The following is a 10,895-nucleotide window of genomic DNA, read 5'->3' as shown; positions in this document are numbered from 1 at the left end:
CCCCCCCCCCATCACCCTCAATACGCGCACCCCCGTCGCGCTGCTCATGCGTATTAAAACCAAATAGAGTGGAGAATAAACGAATAGCCGACTGGACGAAGGTGGTATATTTGTTAAACAATTGGATTTACGACTTCCTATATTTATTATTTAATCAATGTGTTAAGCGCTTTCGAAAATATTTGAAAAATAATTTTTTACGAAACAATATCGTTACGAGTAGAATTTAAAATCGTAAAGTGCAAATTTGTCAGGAATATTATAATCTCGGACGTTAATTTACCCGAGCCCATAAAAATCTACAAGCCTTATTAGGCGTAAAAGACTACCTACGGAAAGTTGGTTTTTACACTACTACAGTTTGAGTTATTAAAAAATTTATGCTTTCTCACACGAGAGTGGAAATATTAAGTCAAACATCGGATAAAGACGGCCAATAGCGAAGAAAAAGACGCGAGAAAAATGAGAAATTTTAAAAAGGTGAATTTATTTTCAATGTCTAGTTTTTTCAATAAAATTATACGTATCCATCGGCATTATTAATATTAAATAACACGAATGTTATATAAATAACCAGTCACCCATCACCAGTCCGATTCATTCGTTCAACTTTATGATTAACCCTACCATATAATTAGTGTTAAATGCACCAAAGGCAAGAAAACACTACTTGTGCGATCGCGAGCTCTCAGCTGTCGAAACGATCAACCCCCAACTGAAGTGCGCCCTTAAAAAGTGAAAAGAAAAATAAATAAAACTAGAGGGGAGGCCAAAGCTATAGACGAGAAGACGCGCACAAAGGGATGACACGCACAATCGCCTGCCCAATGTGCGCGACGTAATGGGCGAACGGGGGGGGGGTGGAGTGTGGTGAGGTGAGGAGGCAGCGGTTCCGTCGCCCTTACGATTCAGCGAGGATTTGCCAAATAGGGAGAAAGCGCGGATCCGCAAAAGAAAGCGAAAGCCACGTCTCGGCATAAAGAGTAAGGAGGAGGATAAACGCAGACTTTAAAGAGCCGGAGGCCACTCGGCCAGCAGGACTTTAAAAGAGGGAACGTAATGACGAGTGTCGCCGAGCGCATCGTCCCACTGAACAAAATGGCGGGTATGATCGATAGGGCGCCTCCCGTGCACTGCCTCCTCGTCGGCCACGAGATTGAAAAAGCGAGCTAAGAAGAGGGGAGGAAAAGTGGAGCAAGTTGCGTGTACGCGAGAGTGCGCGGCCGGGGGAGGGGCGGTAACGGCGATGGATGGCGGCAGGGGAAGGGGGCGAAAAGTGGCGGATCGTAAAATTCATGTAGATAAGTTGGGGAACGCGAGCCGCATATCGCCCGGTAAATTTGCATACCCGGGAGAGCGGCGATAACAACGTGGGGTGGGAGTAAAGTGCGCGGGGTGTGGAGGGGGTCGGGGGGGGGGGGGGGGGGGGGGGGGGGGGGGGGGTGAGGAGGAGGACGAGGTGGAGGGGCAGGAGCAGAAGGATCGCTGCTCCTCCAGGGCCTTTAATTCGGGGTGTGGCTCCACAAGATTGCGCGAGAAAGAGTAAGAGATAGAGATAGAGATAGAGATAGAGATAGAGATAGAGATAGAGATAGAGATAGAGAGATAGAGATAGAGCGAGAGAGAGATAGAGATAGAGCGAGAGAGAGATAGAGATAGAGCGAGAGAGAGATAGAGATAGAGCGAGAGAGAGATAGAGATAGAGCGAGAGAGAGATAGAGATAGAGCGAGAGAGAGATAGAGATAGAGCGAGAGAGAGATAGAGATAGAGCGAGAGAGAGATAGAGATAGAGCGAGAGAGAGATAGAGATAGAGCGAGAGAGAGATAGAGATAGAGCGAGAGAGAGATAGAGATAGAGCGAGAGAGAGATAGAGATAGAGCGAGAGAGAGATAGAGATAGAGCGAGAGAGAGATAGAGATAGAGCGAGAGAGAGATAGAGATAGAGCGAGAGAGAGATAGAGATAGAGCGAGAGAGAGATAGAGATAGAGCGAGAGAGAGATAGAGATAGAGCGAGAGAGAGATAGAGATAGAGCGAGAGAGAGATAGAGATAGAGCGAGAGAGAGATAGAGATAGAGCTAGAGATAGAGATAGAGATAGAGATAGAGAGATAGAGATAGAGCGAGAGAGAGATAGAGATAGAGCGAGAGAGAGATAGAGAGAGAGAGAGAGAGAGCGAGTGAGTGAGAGTGAGAGAGGTGAGCGGAGTATTGTAGTTTCAGGTGTGAAATACTTTGTTGGAGATATTTTTGCCTTTTCTTTTCTCGATGCTTATCGGCCTGCGTCTCAATATGAAGATTTACTCTCGATAAATTCTTTAGAAAATCTTCACGATTCTTCATACTCAAATATATAAACATTTTTTTTTTTTTTTATCAAAATTTATTTAAATCTGAATTAAATGTAAAAATAAGGTATTTTACGAAAAATAATTTAGCATGTCGGAGGCAGGCTTTGTAATTTTCTTCTTTAAATTATTTACAGACACTATGTAAAAGCGTATTTTCTTCTGTTTCTATATAATCTCGATAATTTTGTTCGTTGCAATTTCAGGATCAATGAAAATTTACTTTCGTCGACTTTATAGTGAAGCATCTACTAATACACAGATTTGTCAAATATGACTGGCTGCATATGTGATTATAAGTGACCTTAACTAGCATTTAATAATTACAAAATACACTGCAATTTCATTTTTAGCCAAAATCCGAGATTACAAACATTAATTAAGATAAACCAAGGCTTTTAAATATTTTTAAATGAATCGACATGTTTGAAAAATTCTAATGATTTTCTTTCATTTTTTTTCTTTCTTTTTTTTCATCGTTAAATGAATACGACATTGTTTGTGTAATTTGAGTTAAATTTACTCTTAAGAATTATTGATTTATTTGATATGAAAATTCGTAGTTTATAAAAATTGTAATATTATATTATGTCAATATTTACGTTATAATGCTAATATTAAAAATTAAGGACAAAAGTCAATGGCGATTATTCAACAGCTAATAATAATATAAAAGAAAATTTCTAAACTTATGTGACTGCATATTTCATATTATTCAATTACATTCGTTGACATTTTATTTGCTTGTATTCGTAATTGCAATTTCCATATTTATAAATGCGTATTTTAAATAAAAATGAAAATTATCTAAAAATATAGGAAATATGGTAAGTCATTATTTGCGAAACTATTAATTATTTTAATTATTTGATTTTGAGTAGTTATATATATATATATATATATAATTTTTTTTTTTTTTTTTTTTGAATCAAGAAAACTATATGCATTTGTCCCAAATACCTTAAAATTCTGTTAAATAAATTTTTTATAATAGTACCAACATAATTTTAATCGAAAAACTTTTATAAACAAATTACTTATTTATGAGTGCAGTTAAATTATCAGTACGATAAGTGGCTATAAATTAAATTAATTTTAAGAGACTGAATCAAGGACGTAATAACTATTGTGCGTATAAGTAAATCTGCATTCTTAAAAATTTTGCATCCCAGTATTATGCTCGACAAATGTAAAAAGTTTGCAAAAAGAAGAAAAAAAAAAACACAACATTGGAGCACTAAGTTATGAAAGCAAAAGTACTCTTGTCATTATACCGACGATACGTTGTATTTTTCTGCTCATTACATAAATGCAATCGCAATCTCTAACTTACATATACATATATACGTGCATGCATTTATGAGGATATTAATTTATTTATAGATATTGTGTTTTCTTTTTAATAGACAATTACATTGTTGCGCATACCCGCTGCTTGTTAGGTATGCAAGTTTTTAGTAAAAACATAAAAAGTTTAAAGTTATTAATTCTTTTCTAATTTAATTTAATTCAATGGTCATCTAAATTTTTGGTCGCATTAATAAAAATTTGTCTGTCTGCGCTAAGCATATTTACATTGAAATTAGCCATTTAAATAGACTCATTACTATTAATTTCCCGCTTGCATTCATATTCTTTTTTTCCTTTTTTCATGATTTTGCCTAAAAACTTTTCGTATTAAAAATGAAAGAAAATGTGCGCGCAATATCACATTTTACAAAAAACAATTTTGTTTCAGTGTATACTAGACGAATACGAGCATCGTAATAAATACGGTTTCATAAATAATTGCAATAATGTCTTTTAACATTGGTCACTCCGCAACCAATGCATTCAATTTTTGTTTTCTTTTTTATTTTTTTCATAATTTCAGGAACTACTCCTACTCTATGAGATCAATAGAGATATAACGATAACTGGAAATTCCACTACTTTGTATCTAATAATGTTAAAGGATATTGATATGACATGCCAACATTATTCAAGCCCGTTAAAGTTCATAATAGCAGTCTTTTGTTAGAATTGAACGGTCGGTTTTCCAAAATTAGCATGTGTTTTTCTCGATACTTACAAAAAGTTAATTAAATCCGATGCATTATACGTTTGCTTATACAACTGCTGGTATAAAAAGTAAATAAAGCTCTTACTATTCCACGGTCTTTTTATAATATTGAAAAATATGAATAATATTCATTCGTTAGTTATTTAAAGTACAAATATGCAATTATATTTATCATATTATAAAAGTCAGTGGTGCGTTGTAAAATGTGTTAAGAAGTGTACAGTAAAGAAATATAAATAATTCAGAAAAATGCTCGTACGGATGGAGAAAAAAAGAATAATAAGCTAGTTAAGAATTGTCCTAAATTTATTCTTATCCTCTGATTTATGTGAAATGTAAATTTATCAGATATTTATGTATTCGGCGGGTATTCGCTTGTATTAAACGAGCTTGCAAGGAATTCACTGACAGTATTATAAATTCAGATTGCAGTTTTAAATGGAACATCGAAGCTTAACATCAAACGACCGTTAATGCATGGATATGTCTTTTTTACGCAGCGTAATAAGAATTAAAGTACTTACTATGACGTATCCATTAATGAAGGACGTAGGGTATATTTAATAAATTCAGCGACAGGATTTTTCGCGCTGCACAGCCCACGGGCACTTTCATTTCTTCCCAGCGTTAACCTTGGAGCTCAGGGCGTCTCGTCGTCGAGGCGAGAAGGTCGACCTCGTGTCTCGAGGACGAGTGACTTAAAGGCGGGGCCGAAAATCCGGAGACCGAGGCTACTCTACCTTTGCTTTTTATTTTCACTCGCCTCTCCTACCTCGAGCTTTTCCACTATAATCGTCGGGCTTTTGTAAATAAATACGTGGAATGCCAGATGGATATGGAAAATTGAGCCCATAGTTGTCGCACCCAACTAAGATTATCGCTTAGCCAATTGTTCGATAAACCAACCAGCGAATGCAATTTCGACGATGCAAGTGTGCGGGCCTTACGAGCTACCATTGTCGAAGCGACGCTCAATGTTATCGGGACGGAGGTGCGCATATTTTCCAAGGAGTCCAAGAGACGAGCGCATTGCTCTCATCTCGCAGGTCGCCTCCTTAAAACTGTCCAAGTTTTTCGCAGTTGCTAGGTGGTGAGAAAAAAGTGTCTCGGTGGGTGGGCCCGGGGTCGTTCAATCATCATCAACTAACCGACGCCGCCGCCGCCGCCGCCGCCGCCGCCGCCGCCGCCGCCGCCGCCGCCGCCGCCGCCGTCGCCGGAACAGATAAAATTCCGAGGGCCGACCTCGTGTTCATTCGTGGCGTATTTCGCGTGTGCGAATGAAACGAGGCGAGCGAGAGTCAAAGTGAGCAGCCAATGGCGGCGGCCGCGGGACGCCCGAGATTAACGATCTCCCGGAGCTTTCACGAGTATTATCCCCCCGGGGCGGGCTGAGGGAGAGGGGCTCGGACGTTGGTGCGCGGAGAGGATAACTCGGCACAACCCTCGACTCCTTTTTGCCGCGAATCCGCACCCACATCGACCGAGGCGCGTTTCGATTTTCCGCACTCGGAATTTCGCGCACATGCGAGCCGCATTATACGTCCGGCTCGTTACAATCGGCCCGACATTGTCGTTATGCACGTAGAGGAGAAAAGTTTACGAGCTCCGCGATGGCGCTGAAACACGTGGTGGTATAGCAGTCGAGGCTTTTTTAAGAGATTAATATTGGCGCTCGCGTGCCTCCAGCAAATTTTCGCGGCGTGTATTCGCCCCGTCGCCTTTTTTCAACCCATCCCGTCTCCCGTCTCACCATCGCCTCATCACCCACCCCCTCGCCACTCCCCAGTAAATAACCTCTCCTGGATTCGCTTTCGTTACTATATATATATATATATATATATATATATACACGTATATATATATACACGTATGCATATATACACGTATAATCGGAGATGCGAGCTTTTCATTCCCGGGGTGGCGAGCGAGTACGAGCAGGCTTAAGTTGGCGTTATGGTCCTTTGTCGAAATTGCCATTGTCCATACGGGACTATGCGTTACAATTGCGCAAGGATGGGCGAATTCAATTTTCAAGCTGCTAATTGCGTCGGAGCCATCAAATTTGAGGTGGCGAGTTACGGCCAACGAGTGGAAGATCGACAAAGTGCTTGAAAAATCTTACGGTCCGCTTGATTTATACTCGCTTGTACAGTCGAGAGATTGTAAAATTATCTTATTCTCAATCCCATTAATCTCATCTTTTTTTAGTCGCAACCACTAGATAACGTTGGTAACTTTAAAAAATGTCTAATTAATCTTATACTTTATATATTTTTGATGTTTTTTCTTGTTGTTCTTTAACGCCGACAGTTAACAAAATCAGCTTGTTTTTGTAGGGATGGGCAATTATTCGTCGCTATGGTCTATCAATTATTTTACAAGTTAAAATAATTCAGGATATTTTTCACGTTATATTGCATTGTACGAAGATTATTAAATAAATATTCCGATCGAGGGCATCTAATACACTTGTCTCGTTCAATTTACGTGGAAATATGAAAAACCATGACAATGTCTCATTTGTTTGCCGTTGACGAATTAATTTTTCATTTACGACAATTAATGTTCTATTACATAAATTTTTTCTTTAAAAACCACAACATTATCAATTGGCAAATTATCTTTATCTGTTATATATACCACGTAGTACTCGAAATTACAAAATTCGCAAAGTATATTGCTATTAGTAATTATATATATAACTTTTTTTTTAATCAACAGTTATAGATTTTTTTTTTATTTAATGGATGTATTATCTACATACAGAATAAAGAATAAAGTATATTAACATATACACTATACGAAACGCATACTTACAGACCATGGCACACGAGAACATGGAACATGAGAGAAAGAGAGAGAGATAGAGAGAGAGAAAGAGAGAAAGAGAGAGAGAGAGAGAGAGAGATATTCTTGATGCATGATAATAAATATGGAAATGTTTGGCTCGATCAATTAATAATTAATTACACAAGATTTAAGAAATAAAGAAAAGGCATTTAATGTAACGTTCTATTATTTTAATGACTATAGTAATATTAGAGTGTAACTTTGCCTTATTCCACTGTGGTTATTAACAAAGTTCCAAGGAATATAAATGAAAGTACATCTAGACAAACCTCGTCTGGATTTGATAATACGCTAGTGTTGTCAACGCAGCAAGCGAAGGAAATATAACTCGCGATGGAAAGTCAATATGGTAAGCTTGGATTGGCCGGAGAAAAACACAAGAAAGAAACTCTTAATTTCCAGCAATCCATCTATCCCATCTAGGCACCTCGACTCGCAATTCGAAAATGCACATTACCAAGTACCACGACCTTTTGCCGTCTCGCGCTCCCATCCATCCCCCGCTCCCGGCCCAGCAAACGCTGACCTTAAAACGCATCAACCCCCGCGAGGAGTCCTCAAGCCGCTAAAGGACGTTCCGCCCCCCCCCCCCCCCCCTCCACGCCGATAAGCGCGCGACACTTGGAAATTGGAATGCCATTAATGAAAGACTCGACAACGGCATGGCATACGAAGCTCCAGTGACTCGGCACTTTCGCGGAGTTGGCTCGTCACCGTGGCTGTCCGGGCGCGGATATTGCCAGGGCTGCGACCCGGGCCAGGAATTCGCAGCCCCGAGATGCTACGCGAACCCTGGCACGCGCCCCGAATTATCGATCGATCCGCCCACGCATTTAACGATGGGATAGGGGGCTCGTGGTCCTTGTTCCTCGTGCGCGTGCGCCGCTCCTGCGACCTGCTCCATCGACGACCTCGACAACAGTGGCTCTTATACATAAACGCTTCGCACGCTTCCTTTTATCATCCTTATTCTTTCTGATAAATTGTCTCTTACAAACTGACGATGTAGTGTTCGACTCATGCTCAGCAATCGTGATTACTTCACCCACGACATTTGATAATGCAATTGTTTACGGGAGGCTGGAGCGTAACTATGTCGAGGTTTCGATAAAAGATAACTAACTACTCATTATTATCCACGGAACTAAATGACTGAAAGTAAGGTGAACGTTCCTCTAGGCACTATTATAATTATAATCATAAATTATTCGATCTTACGATGAGTATGAACTAACATTCACGATCGCACATCCCGTTCATTAGGTTAATTGATAAAAATACACTCGCTCCCTTAGTAAGTTTGATTAAATTTTTTTTTTTGGTTTTTTTTTGGTTTTTTTTTTGGTTTTTTTTTTTTGGTTTTTTTTTGTTGTTTTTTTTTTGTTGTTTTTTTGCCTAATGACGATAAATTGTCGTGAAATAACGCGGAAGAGAACATAGGTGAACCTCAGCCGAATCTCACAATAAACGCAAATGACGTCTTCGTAAGACGATCGTTTGTGTGATACAGTTTCAGTTTAGTTTAGGTTACATTTACGAAGCGTCGAAAGACTGTTGACTATTGACTCGAGTGCTTTTCAGCGACTGAGCGCGAAGCGTTATTTGCTCGTTCGCCCGTTCTTGATAAAAAATGGAAAGGGAGTAAGCGTTTGGGTAGCCCTTCTAATGGCAATTTTCACTTTTATTCAGCGATGGGACAACGACTATTAGCTCTTATTGAAATAACGAAGGGAGAATCGCGGATGGTTTACGATATTGCACGTACGAAGAAGAAGGAGAAAAAATAAATAAATCATTAAAAGTGGCGATGAGGACGCAATCAATTGGCATTTTTGGCATTTTATGCCAAATAACCGAGTCGAGCGACTATGTATACAACCCTAATAATGGATTTGATACATGAATTGTGAGGTGTCGTGGAAGGAGGCGAATCCATCAATCTTGCAAACTCTGCTCGCTCAGCTCTAATCATGCACTACTACTATTACAACAACTACTACTGCTACTACTACTACTACTACTACTACTATCCAGCGATTTTGCTCTCTATAAAAGCGAGTCAATTGTTACGCCTATCGTGTTAGAAAAACTGAAGAACCGCTTCAGCATCCTTTGGTATGCCGAGCCATGGCTCAGTTAAACTCCCTCGATCGCTCTCCACTGCCTTCTGTCGTCGATCCCAAAAGCAATGATAGATCCCGCGACACGCGGAATCTCGATAAGTCGAGCGGCCAACTAGCAAATGCGAAATTAACGTGGTCGCCTGGAGAGGAATCCGACGGGGCGAGGAGGAGGAGGAGGCGCGGAAGAAGGCGCCGAGGCACGCATCGAGCTAACCGGGGGTGCGCGTCGCTACGCGCGGGCCCGCAATTACGTCGGATCATTAATCTTGGGGCTCGCGGGCCTTTCTGGGAGGCGACAGCTCGCGCGAGCCTCGAGGAAGCGGCCCTCGGTCGCGGCGCCAGGGTTCCCACCACCGCCATCAGTGATAATTAATCATCCCCGGCCGATACGAACGGCCGCTCTAATATCTGGGCAATCTCTCATTCGCAATTCCGGACGCCCTCGCGCGTTTACGCAACCGCCGCAGCCGCCGCCGCCTTTCTATTACCGGCGAGGGAGTTTGCCAAGCTCATCGTAATTCGCTTGGGGAGTTTGTTGCGGGAATGCGGGGATCGTTAAGCGCGGGGAATCGACGCGGAGCGCGAGTTTCGAGAGAAGGTTGTACGAGGGCATTGGCATTTCGGATGCATGGGATCCTGAAGCTGGCGAGGCTCCAGAGGGGGTGGGGGGCCCGGGGGGGGGGGGGGGCACGAATATCCTGGGCTTTCCTCGTTCTTAAGCTTTTATATTTTGTCGTGATTGTCGATCGTGTGACATTTCCTCGAAAGATTTCATTGCCCAGCTTCCTCCGTAGCCTCGTATCTATTGCAATTTTTGCAATGACGAATATTTCTTCGTAAAGAATAATTGGCGTTACATGCTTGCTAACATTAATAATCCAAAGGGATGAATAAACGGTAATCTCTTTGCTTTGCTTATAAGAGATTTATGAATGATCAATTAGTTTTGCTTTATATTTTTTGCTTATTGTTTGTTGTTTTTTGTTTGCAATGCTGCGATGCGCCAAGCTTAAAGATTTTTCATTTTAAAAGTCAACGTTTGCGAATGAAATATATTTCGAATATCATATGCGCTAATACTATGGACTTGTTTCCTTTAATTTGCATGTGAAAATTAACGAGTGTACTTTTGATGGATTGGTATAAAAGCTTCGTCCATACGACTGGAACACATGTTAAAGCGTTAAAGCCAAAAGTATGTCGCGTTCTCTCTTTGTAAACGAGTGTCCGCTTTAATTTGCATTCGTTATATAAAAATGTCAATTTTCTTCGGCTCAGGCAGCGTTATTAATGCGTCGATGCTTCGAATTCCTTCGTATTTTCTTATCCATATCATTAACGGATGTGCTTTAATTTCGTGGAACTTAACGTTATTAAATTATCGTTATTTGTTGATTTTATGAAAAATGATATTTACGTTGCTTAAAAATTCTGGCAGTAGAAGTCGCATCGCGTACGATGTATGTAACTCACTCCATTAGATTAGCTAAATTTCTATGCCAAAGGCAATTG

Source organism: Ceratosolen solmsi, unplaced genomic scaffold (genome assembly GCF_000503995.2).
Source record: "Ceratosolen solmsi marchali unplaced genomic scaffold, CerSol_1.0 scaffold11, whole genome shotgun sequence".
Classification (NCBI taxonomy): Eukaryota; Metazoa; Arthropoda; class Insecta; order Hymenoptera; family Agaonidae; genus Ceratosolen; species Ceratosolen solmsi.
The sequence above is the reverse complement of the archived record's forward strand: the minus strand, read 5'-3'. Positions refer to the sequence as shown.